The sequence below is a fragment of the Arachis duranensis genome, chromosome 5 (assembly GCF_000817695.3).
Source record: "Arachis duranensis cultivar V14167 chromosome 5, aradu.V14167.gnm2.J7QH, whole genome shotgun sequence".
NCBI classification, from domain to species: Eukaryota; Viridiplantae; Streptophyta; class Magnoliopsida; order Fabales; family Fabaceae; genus Arachis; species Arachis duranensis.
The window spans coordinates 17,776,128-17,788,963 of NC_029776.3; the positions used below are offsets into that span (position 1 = coordinate 17,776,128).

Below are 12,836 nucleotides of genomic sequence, written 5' to 3' on the forward strand. Positions count from 1 at the left end.
ACATTTTCAGTTTCAACGCTCTCTTCCCCAATTTTGAAAATTTCAATGTTGAGGGTGTTGAAATTTTTTATTCTTTGATGTTCTAGGGTCCAATTAGCTTAAGAAATTAGCAAGATTTTGTTCGATTAAGGCATGTATAAAGTAAGGATTCTCAAATCCTAGTGAATTCCTTGATTATATGTGGTTGGGTATTGAATTTGTGTGTGTATATGTAATGGTATGAATTAGGTAGTATGTATATGTAATTTGGAGCATATTTGTGAAAATTGGAAGCTTGAGTTATGCTTTGGTTGCTGAATTTTGGTGGTGGAGGCTTGTGACCTTGCTTATTTGAGGTGTCTTTAGCATAAGGAGAAATCGACTAAGGTATGGTTTTAGTTTCTTGTATATAATATGTAGTGTGTTGTGAAAACATAGGCTAGAAGACCCAGGATAAGATGAATTGTGTGTTTGATGCCTATTTAGTGATTTTAGTCAATATATTATGGGTTAGATTGATGTGGATAATTGGTATGTTAGTGAAAGGTATGAATGTGGTGTATAGTTGATGAGGTGATAGCTTAATAAACTATAATGATACGTTGGTGATTGATGTTGTAGTGAGATTAATGAACATGAATTATTATTGTTGGAGTTGGACTTGATGATTTTGTGGAATGGGACATCATGATATGAAAGTGAAGTGTTGAAGTGTGGTTTGGTATGTGTTAGTGCTGTGTATAGTTGTGAAAGATTGGTAAGAAATTGTGATTTGTTGAAAATAGAAGTTTGATAATTTTTTAGAAAAACTTATTTTTGACCAAACTTTGGCAAGCCATAACTCGGCTTCCGAACCCCCAAACTTTTCCAAACTTGTCTTAAATAAAAATTAGGTCTATAAAGTTTACGCTGTTCAAAGAACGAACTAAAAATGATTTCTAACAGAAAAGTTATGCGCGTCGAAAGTTTGGTGTGTAAAGGATCCTGCAGCACTTAACAATTTTTAGCCATTTTACAGAACTCGCGTACGCGAGCACACACGCGACGCGGGCATTCTATTCGGGTTTGATGTCATGCGTACGCAAGAGGGTGCACGCGTACGCGAGGATGTGAATTTAAGGGGTCGCGTACGCGGACACTCGCACACGACGTGAGCAATCAATTCGGGTCAGGCTCGCGTACGTGAGCAGGGGTCGCGTACACGGAAACATGGCTACGTACGTGAGACCCTGTTTTTCAACAACTTGAGTTTTGTGATTTAAACATGATTTTGAACCTCTAAATCTCTATTTTTACTTTTTAAGACCCTAAAACTTAGTTTTAGACATAGTGAGGGAGCTAAACCTTGAGAGAGTGGTAACTTGGAAGTGAAGAAAGTTTGTGAAGTGGTGAAGTATGATTTAGAAGTGCAGAAATGCTGAGTATGTAATGAGTATTGGCCATGGTGAACAAGAATATTGAACTTGAATGAATAATGATAAATGAGAATGATTGATGATGAGTATGTTTGAGTTTTCTCTATGTTGTAAAGTGTATCGGGTACTATATCCCAAGAGCGTGGCGGGCGCTATATCCCAAGAGTGTGGGAGCACTTTATCCTGAGAAGTGAGTCCGGCACTATATCCCATGAGTGTGTCGGGCACTATATTCCGAGAGTGTGGCGGACGTTATATCCCAAGAGTATGGGAACACTTTAACCTAGGAAATGCGACAGTCACTATATCCTATGAGTGTAACAGGCACTATATCTCGAGAGTGTGATGGGCATTATATCTCAAGAGTGTGGAGGCATGTCAGAGAGATGATATTCAGGTTACCTATCGGGTGTGTCGGGTCCTGGCAAAGTAACCGATACATGAGCTCACGGCCAATAGGAAAGGTATACATCATATGCATATGTGTGTTTTGTTTGATTGTGCATTAATTGGGCTTGCCTATGTGATTATTATGCTTACCTGCTATAATTGCTACCTGCCGTATCTGTATCCTACTTATGTTTGCTTTGTCTGTTTCGTTTGTCTATGTGGTTCTACTGGAGTTTTAGAGGATGGGAGGAAGGCGAGAAACATATGGCATAAGTTAGAGTTAAGTTAGGATTAAGTTAGAATCTGGGTATCTTAGATGGCTCACCTTGTATGTTGATTTTAAACTTTAACTATAAGCTTTAAATCTGAGTATCGGAGTTATAGGATCACCTCTGACTTTCCCGGGGCCTTATATCTTATATATGTGGACACATTTACCATGTTGAGAACCCCCGGTTCTCATCCTATACAAATGTTATTATCAGATACAAGTTGAAAGGCACATCGCTAGGCGTCTGGAGTTCCTGTCACAGTGGAGTTGGGACTTTGTATTTTGGGTTATTTTGATGTATATGTACATGTATATGTATTGTGTAGACTTTTCCCTTATTCTGTTTAGCTTTTGTGCCTCATAGAGGTTTTATGGAGAACTAGAACTCCCTTTTGAGTATTTTGAGGATTTGGATTATATATGTATGTATATGATATTCTCTGGCCAGCCTTAGCTTAGCAGGCTGAGCCCATGGCTCAAATATTTTGTATCATTGACTCTCTACTCTTATTATATATACATGTATCTCTACTTTCTTCATACGCAAGTAATCGTTACCCTTGAGTGTTGTGCTTTTATTTTTCATGTTTTTGCTTAACCAACCTTCAAGACTCATTGAATATTATATTCTTTCAACTACTATTATATATATATTACATTGGGAACCGCTGTCAACAAGGTAGAATTTTTTCTTAAAATTATTTTATTACTAAGAATTATTATAAATCGATATCGATATGAAAATTATATTTTTGTTGATTATGCGAGTTTCATGAATTGGTATGTTTGAATGTTGGGTGAATTATGTGAATTGTTAGTGGCATTGCCACGTTATAGTTGTGATTGTGAATGAATACTTGTGATGAGCCTTGATTTGGGTGTTGGTATTGAAATGGAGAGAATGTCTTTGGTTTTCAAAAAGGAAATGAATTGAGAAGTGGCCAAAATGACTTTATGTAGAATTTGGTAAAAATATATTTTTGACCAACTTCGACAGGCCATAACTTGGCGCTTGGAGTTTGGATTTGAGTGAAATTTATCTTAGATTAAAGCTAGTAAAAATATCTTTAAAACTGTCTAAGAATGGATAAAAATAGAGTGTTATAAAAGAAGTTATGAACGTTTGAAAACTAGTGTTAAAAACTAAAATTTCAGATTCTGCAGAAAATAAAAAAATTTGGCTGGTGTGCATGGGCACCAATCAGAAGGGGTGTTGCAACTCATGCATATGCACGAGAGGGGAATTGCCAGTTGTGCGTACACACAAGGAGTGATGCGTACCCACGAGGGGTAATACGTACGCACAGATCCTATTTTGTTAAAAAAAATTCTGTTTTTGACTGTTTGACTTTTTCGACACGCTTGTAAACTCCTATAACCCCTAAATAAAGTCTGATAACTTGTTTTTAAACTTTGGATAGAGTGTGACTAAGTCCTATGAATTAAAATGAATTATTTCTGGTTAAACACTTGGTTAACCGTATGATATTGTTGTGGGGATGGAGGTTCGTCCCGCTTACGGTGAGGAGGTGGTGTTATCTCGCTCACATGATAATAAGATTAGTAGCTGATAAAAGATGGGGTTAGTGAATCTAATAAGTTGTGATTTTGATTATGTTAATGATGAGTTTGATGATGATAATGATTATGATTGAAAAGTGTGCTGGACACTATAACCTAAGAGTGTGCTGGGCACTATATTCCAAGAGTGTGCTTGCACTATATTCCTAATAGATGGTGATTATGAATGTTATGAGGTTTGATTGAAATATTATTGTGACTGATTGTGGCCTGAATGCCTGGATTGACAAGGTCGGAGGTTTGTCCCGCTAGCGTGGCAAGGTCATGGGTTTCGTCCCGCTTGCGTATTTGGTTTGGCACCTGAACCCGGCAAGGACGGAGGTCTCATTCCGCTTGCTTGTGGTTGCGGTGTGATGTGAGAAAGGTGACAGGGCACTCTCCCTTTGAGACAAAACGATACTCCCAATGAGAAAGTGACATGGCATTCTCCCTCTGAGACAAGCTAAGTGACAGGGCACTCTCCCTCTAAGACAGAATGATACCTCCAGTGAGAAGCTAACAGCGCACTCTCCCTCTAAGACCGACTTGTGATAAGCCCAGATATTTTTCTCCTGGAGATGTACAATCGAGAGACAATGTTCGGATTAATTATCGGATGTGTCAAATTTTGACAGTTTAACTGACACGTGAGCTCATGGCCAGTAAAATAGGCATGGATCATATTGTATTTGTTTGAAATTGCTTGGGTCTGCATAATTATTTGTTTTGCCTAATTGATATTTTGTTAACTGCTAAATGTACTATTTGTCATAATTGTTTTCTATGTGTGATTGTTTGATTATCTATTTGATTGCTTGTACTTGTGACTTGTTGGTTCAGATTATGATGGTGAGGTGACTATGATTGGTTTATATGTGTGTATGTACATTTTCAAGAAAAAAGTATTTTTGGTTTCCAATAAAAAGTCAATACGAATTTGAGTTAAAGGCTCATATTTCATTATTAAATATATAGATGTTGTCGTGATATTTTCGCTATCACAATAGCATAACCAGAAGTGTGACATTTTAGTAGTAAAGGTGTTACATCCACGAATCTCTACCGCCTCCACAAAATCTTCTAGCACAGTCTTATATGGCACCTCTACTACCACGACCTCAGGGGCCTACCCGCCATATTTGACCGTCGACATGCAGTACAGCTAGTATTCTGCATAGTTCATTATCATTATTAGCCTCCTTTTTCCCCATAATTCATTATTATCTATTAAGAAAGTGTATTATGCGTATTTGTATCTCAAATTGATATTGAATGTATAGTTTGAGAATATGTTTATAGTTCATGGTTATGTTGAATGTATAATTTGAGACTATGTTTATCTGTATTATTGGACTTCATTATACTTGTATTAAGTATGTTTATATAGTTAAAAATTATTGTCCCATATGTAAAACGCGTATTTTATCTTCAGTATGAACACGTTAGTTACAAATGTATCTCATTCCTAGCATAGACGAAATATATTTATAAAGGCTACAATACTTTATCTTGTCTGGGGACTAGATACATTGCTAATTCTTCATTATTTATTTTGTCTATGCCAAAGATGTTAAAAACTAACTCGTTTATGTAATAAAGAATATAAACGTAAATAAATCCTAGCGTGTTTACTAGTGTAATTTTAATATTTACTTTATAGGTTTAACTAATATACCCTAAGAGCATATGATAAATTTATAATTAGCTAAAAATTTTAAATATTTTTACTTAATAAATATAAAATAAATACATTAAAAATTTATTTTTTTTAAATTTTTAATGAAAACTTTCTTAATTTATAAATTTAGTGGACACAAGAAAAATAACCTCTTATTTTATTTATTTGAAAGAAAAAATCTTGATTTAGTGATTTATTTCTGTGTTTACATAGTATTTTCGTTAATTTTATTGTATAAATAAATTATATATGAAACAAATTGGTTAATCTCTCTCTCTGAACTGAGATTTTCTATTATTGGGTCAACTTTTGTATGGTGGGAAGCTGACTCGCAACCAACAAATACCCCTTAGCTTAATTCTTTTTTAATTTATCTTCTTCCTGTCGCAACCAAATCCGAATATATTCTATGATATAATATTATATTAGTAGGTGAAACTTACAGCTATTTATCTTTTAATTTGATAATGATGCCAACGTGCGTGGGAACCGTATATTATCTATATGAATATGATTATTCAGCATGCTTAATTAGCCTTCATTTCGTTGTAACAATATTAACTAGTAATTTGTCGCATGCTTTTCTGTTGTATTGTATGGCATCCACATGTGAAGTTTACGGTCAAACTCGAAATTGCAGAGAATACCTCATCCTTCATCATCATTCTTATGTTGGAAAAAAGCAATGATCCGTCCAAAAAGAAGCAATATGAAAAATTTTTGGAAGGTGAAGTATAGTTTCTCACTTTAAATATGTACCATAAAATAATATTTAATGCATATAACTTATCAAGAAAAAAATGTTTACCGCATGTATTAAATACATATTTTTTTTAGTATTAGTATCCGAAAAAAGTTTATTCAGCTTCTCCAACCTAATTATATATATGTTCCGTTTCCAACTGTCATTCTCTGGCTTTTGTAGACAATTAATTAATCATACTGAATATTTTGTCGCATGACACATATGTCAGGCATATTCTCCTTCTTTTCTTTGTTATTTTTATTCTGATTTAACTGGCTTTTAAAAATTTCAAAGCAAAACTAAATGTAGGTTGCTAGGTTGGTATAACCAAATTAAACTAAGGTATTAGTAGCTGGTTAAACTGGTTTGAAGCTAGCTCAGTAGAAACTAGAAAGTAAATGTGTATGTACTACTAGATGTGAGTAAGAAAACTCTGTGATGCACGGACAGGGACACGACATGGAATAGGCTAACACATGAATTTTAAAATTTTATAAGATACGAGAACACGCATACATATAAAATATAAAGTATTTTTTAGATAAATCATAATAATATTTTGATATTTTATTGATATTAAAATATAAATTAACTTTTTTAATTATTTTTAATATCTTATTTTAATTATATCAAGTATTTAAAATATTTTTTGTTTTAATAAATAATAATATATATTATAGCTAAATTTGTTTTAAGAATATATATTAAGAATAAGATTGGACACGTTGACATGTGATGATATTTAAGTGTGTCTAAGTGTGTTTGGAGAAAATTTTTTTACTTTTTATTAAGATACGGTTAGACACAACAGACACGCGTATCAGACGAGTGTCGGTGAGTGTCGTGTCCAAAATATGTCCGTGCTTCATATAAAAAAGTTAATTAGTGATTAGTATAAATTCAAAGTACACCTTTCCATAATATCATAGATTGGAAAGTAACTAAGAATCCTAGCTCACTTTTTAACTATCTTCATAGTATTTAAATAAACAAATTTTGAATTATTTATTTATTTATATGAGAACTACTTAAACTTCTATTAGAATTACGAAAACAGATACAGTTTCTTTTTTAAAAAAAAAAACTTTCTTCATTTCCTTTTTATAAAAATCATGTAATAACTAATAAGCCCCTCCCAACCCCACTCCCTTTTGTTTTGAGCATTGGAGTTTTTCTTGTGTGTTGTCCAGAATTAATTTTCTCAAGGTTGGAGGGGACCATTAATCCGGGAGAAAAATCCAATAAACCAATAAGTTAGTAAAGAGAATTGAATCGCTTACAAGTGACAACAAAGGAATGCAGCTGAAATAGTATAGTAGTGAAATGCAGAGAATTTGATCATCAAACTTGCTTTATGCATATGGTGAAAATGCTGTATATAATGTACGGTAACTAGAAAGTCCAAGAGAAGAGTAGTAAATGGAATTGTGGTCATAGAGTGAACAAGTAATCATCATCATTATTCATTCATTCACCTTGTTGCTGTTGGCACCATACGGCAATATATCTCTTCACAAATAAGAAAAGAAAAAGGTAGATGCAAAATTGCAAACTCATTAACCACTTCAATTCAAATATACAACTTTCACCAACAAAAAAAAAAAGAAGACAAGGAAAAAAGGAAAAGAAAAGAAAAAACAATCAATCATGTTTCATGTTTACATTTGGAAGCTTTTCTTAAATAAAACTCAAGCTAAAAAAAAATCTCAAAAGTCTCTGTTATTTATTTAACCTCTATTATCTTATGCTTAACTAATGAGATTTTAAAGTGAAAGGGTGTTAAAATGTAATTATCAGGTACCCTGTTCTTTTCTTTTCCCTTCCACGATACAATGTGTCCTGTTATTAGTACACAACATTGCTTTGCAATGACAACTACACATTACTTTTCTACCTGGGGAAGAAAACGAAAGGGTGGAAATTGGAAATATACGACCATCTTTCTTTGTATATCAACAACTGCATCCTCTTTCTCAGTCTCTTATGGTGCAATTTGAATAAAAATACACTGAAGTGATAAGACAAAAACTATATATAAATAAAGAGAGTAATATATATAACTTTTTTCTTTCTTTTTTCCTTCCCCCAAAAAAACTTACATTAGAAGTATTTTTCTATTATTCACTCCTATGTGGCTTGCAAATGGCAAGTCAGTTATCCTCAAATTCCTTCACTACGTACCTGTTAGCACAAACCAAAAGATAATACGTTTGAGTTACCAACAGAATATTAATTTCAATACATACTGACTCTGCCTAGCATCCGAAGACAGAACCATATATTATAATTGTTGAGAGTAGTCTATCAATATGATTTACTATATACTTGCGTTCAAGCAACTAATACAACAATACAAACATAATCGCATTATAAAAAAAATCATTGTAAAATACTTACCATAATTCTGGTGCGCACTTTTGTGAAGTTGTAAATGGCTTTTATTAAGGAGCCATATCTCATGAAGTTCAATGATCCCATATGGCTATAATAAACATCTGTCAGAATCTATTCAAATATATATATACAAAAAAAAAAAATTGAAACTTTTACTATTTACAAAAAACATACAAATGGAAGGAGATTAAATTTATGGTTTAATGATCCAGCAATGGAATTGAGAAGAGAAGTAGTTCTGCAACAGCAATACAGAGAGAAAGCAAAAGAGAGAATGCTTTTTTTTCTGATAAAATGGATAACAATGATGGTCTAAAGAACTTACACAATCTCAGTATACCGAATCCTCCATGCAGGAAAACCAAGGTGGCTTCTCACTGGCCCATAAACAAGTAAAAGGTCAGGTTCAGGACCCTTGCAACCTGACAGTGAAACCAGATGATTATTAAGTGAATATGTCCTGAACAAGAAAATTAACTATTTAAATGACTAGTAGGTTCAAAAAGAAAACAAACCAACAACTTTTAGTGCCTCATTCAGAAGAGGTTCTGATATCACTTGACCATCAATTTCTCCACCAAAGTTTTGTCGTTTCAAATTCTCTACAAAAATAAAATTGGCTGCTTTTACCATGGCCTCCTTTCCATCTGCGTAAGAAACAAATTCCAAAGTCATGTGCTCTGGAACGTGGAGTGTAATAGCTTCATTAACTTCCTGCACTGAACCAATGCTAGATCAGAACTCATTGACAGTGATTTCCATTGAATATCTATCCAATCCATACTTTCCCACCAACCCATTGCTTCAATCTCGATAATGATTACTAGGGCAACTAAGATATATTTCTTGTTTTGTGCAAGCAAATATCATAAGTTCATTAACATGTTATGAAAGAAGCATACTACCTAACCAAAAAATGCATATAGTACCTCTATTGGTTTTGCATTCTTCAATTTTCCAAATATGGTATCTTTAGACTTCTTCAGCACTCCTAAAATGCAGAATTCAAGGAAAATATTTATACATGGCCTGAATCACAAAATGTTTATCATTACTGCTTCTCCAAGCTTCATACCATTCATGTCATAGAGGCAAACATTCTTTACCCCAATAGAATCCAGCCACTGCAACTCTGCAAGAGCTTGACAACTTTTGAAGTTTGGTGAGCATCTTCACTTTCTATGACAATGGCAAGGTACCGAAGCTTTGCTATATTAAGAGACTTGTATTTCTCCAATACTCCACAAGTGATGAAACAACTTTCAATGAAACAACGGATTGCTAATATGGAATGCCAAATGCTGAGAAGTATGTGTAGGAAGTACCAACGGAGTTGAAGCCCAACATTGCCCATCTGTTAAAAGCCTTTACCCACAATGAATACACTTTTAACATTTTCGATTTGAATGGAAAAGCATGCGCTCAGTTGCTGTGCCTAGACCAAGTAACCACTTAAACTTATGCCAAATGCTATTATGTTCAACAATAAACTGGACAAAAAATCCAGTTAAAAAATAATAGGACAAATCAAAGAGGGAACAGTATGATGCATTTAGATTGGAATATTGCATGATTTCTATGAAATATGGCATAGTCATGATCCATTGATCTTCCTAAACTAAAAACACCATAAAAGTAAAAGTTTAATTGAAAGATAAGTTTTTGATACTTTCAGTGCATTGAATAAGTCAAACCTAAAAAATTTCCATTATTATCTTCTTAACAAGTTCCCCGGGACATTTTTTAGCTACATCATTTACTTAATCAGTAACTGTATTATTGCCAGTTCCAAACATGTATTATACACATTTCCCCCCCTTGTCTTTTTACTCTAATTTGTAATAAATCATGAAAATTGAACACTCACAGTGAGAACGGAATGAGACAACTTGCGAACTAGATATTTCAAATCCATGATCCTAACAGTATGCAAAACATAAAATCCATCAAATTCCAAAGAACATATTATCGCATTCACTCAACAGTAACACTAAACAATAATGTGAGTATTTTGAATCGAAATTAGGAAGGTCAATAGAGACAAATTCTGGTGTTTGATGAATCTCAGAAAGGAAGAAGAAGAGTAATGAACAAGGTTGCGAGAACCGAACGGGTCATCAGACCGGTCGAGCTATTGGTTCAATGGTTTAATGGTTCAACCGGAGTCAAATCGTGGTTGAACCGATTTAATTAAATATATGAATAAATTATTAAAATTTAATATATAATTCCAAATATACAAATTTAATCATTTTTAAACTAATAATCCTCTCAAGTCTAGAAAGAAGGGCGAACAAGAAATGGCACCACAAACCAACTTCTAAAAACTAGAATTCATGCATACACGGGTTCAAAGACCTGACAAAACCCTTACAATCAAGGTGATGACTTTGGTCTTTTTCCCGTTACATACAAATTGAAACATCAGTCAACATTCAGCAGAAAGAAAATTATAGGAAACAGGTAAACAAAGATAATACATAAACATGTTCTTACTCTTAATTAATACTCATTTGTTTCAAAATAAATAAATATACAAATAAAGTAGTTCATGGAAAATTCTATGTATATAGACAAATTGTCTAAAATAAATTAATTATTACTACTTTTTCTAAATTGATAGTTATTTTGAAACCAAATTGAACCAAAACGAATTAATTATTTGCAAGAGCAGGGAAAGCAATAGCATACTTGATGAACCTAACACAAGCGTTTATGTAATAGAAAACAACAAAAGCAATACCATACTTCCAATCAAGTGTTCAACAAAAGCCTTCCAATCAAATATTCAACAACAAAAACCCAGAATCCAAGAATAGAAAACTCAGCATCAAAAACTAAGAAATTCAAAAACAGAAAAACTAAGCATATAAGCAAGATTCAGAATAACCCAACTCAAAATAGAAAAATCCAAATTCAGCATCCAAACTAAATTCAGAATCATATAAGCAACATCCCAACTCAAAACAGAATCCCAACTCAGAATCTAGTACACAAACTCAACTCAGAAGTTAGAATCTTAGAAATTGAAACTGAAGAAGAAGTGGGTTACCCGAGACACGGCGAGGCAAGAACGGCGGTGACAGAGTGAGCTCGGAAGAGGATCACTTTGCCACGGCGAGGCCCCGAACAGAGATTCCCGGCGAGGCTCTGGGTAGAGATTCACGGAGAAGAGGACCGGATTGAAGAGGATCGAGCAACCGTTCGCGACTGAAGAAAACAGGGCCGACGAGCAAGCGTTTGCGATGGCGACACCAAGAGCTCCGAGAGCTTCGCGCGATGTAGAGGAGAAGAGGGTCGAACGGACCTTCGAGAGACGACGAAGGCACGGCACCCTCTGTCACACCCGGCGGCGATGCCACCCTCTACCCGACGACGAGTTCCGGGCGGTGGTGATGAAACGTAATTTAGGTTTGTGAGTAAAAGGGGGAGGGGGTTGTTCGCGTTATGTTGCAGTGTCGCCCGTTTTTCCTTTTTTTTTTAAATCAAAATTCAAAACGCACCGTTTGGGAGGGGGGAGTGAACCGGGCCTCCAAAAAAGGGACCGGTCAACCGATTTTTTCACCGGTTTTGGAAGATGGTTTTGGGTGTCAACCAAATTGGCCTGACGATTAATTTCTGGTTAAACCGGTTGAATCGGCCAATCTGGTCCGATTTTCAGAACATTGGTAATTAAATCGAATACAAAAGAAGAAGAAAGAGGATCAAAATTAAAATCAAAGAAGATAATTAAAAGAGGAAAAACAGAAAAAGATGGGTGAGAAAGTAGCATTACCTTGTCACGTGGTATGCGATGCAATAAACGCGAAAATGGCGTTTATTATTGTTACATTATTCTAATCAGTTACACCGAAAACCATGAGCAATGAGCACTTATTATTGTCACACTATTCTAACCTATTGAACTGGTAACCATTAGCAACGTGCAATGAACAATGAGGAGAGAAAAAAAGAAAAAGAAATTAAGAATGGAGAATCCAAACCAAGAAGGAGAAACAGGAAACGTGAACGTGAATGGCTTCCTCCTTTTTTTTTATCATGACCTGGAACCAAGAATTGGACCAGAACCAAAAAACCGCATTTAAACCACTATCCGACCCTATTCACTAACAGACGTGCTCCTTTGTTAGTAAAATTTAAATCAACTTGCACCATACTAGAACTATTATAAAATTAGAAGCTACAAGAATCTCAAGTCAAATTTTATTTACTAGTCAAAATTAGAAGTTAGAAGTCAAGTTGGTTTTGATTAAATAAATAAAGGAAGAACCATGAAGAATCTATAAGACAAATTGCATTCATCACCTTTATACTAGATGAATCATGAATTGGAAGTTTCAAGTTGATGACTAAACTTGAAGAATTTAAAAAAAAAATTGAATAAGGAATTTGACTAGTCAATTT

General features: G+C 34.2%; 1 pseudogene; it reads right to left on the reverse strand.

The window, feature by feature from the left end:
* Positions 1-7,817: 7,817 nt before the first annotated feature.
* LOC107488480 (uncharacterized) lies at positions 7,818-11,863 on the reverse strand (annotated as a pseudogene).
* Between the last annotated feature and the right edge of the window lie 973 nt (positions 11,864-12,836).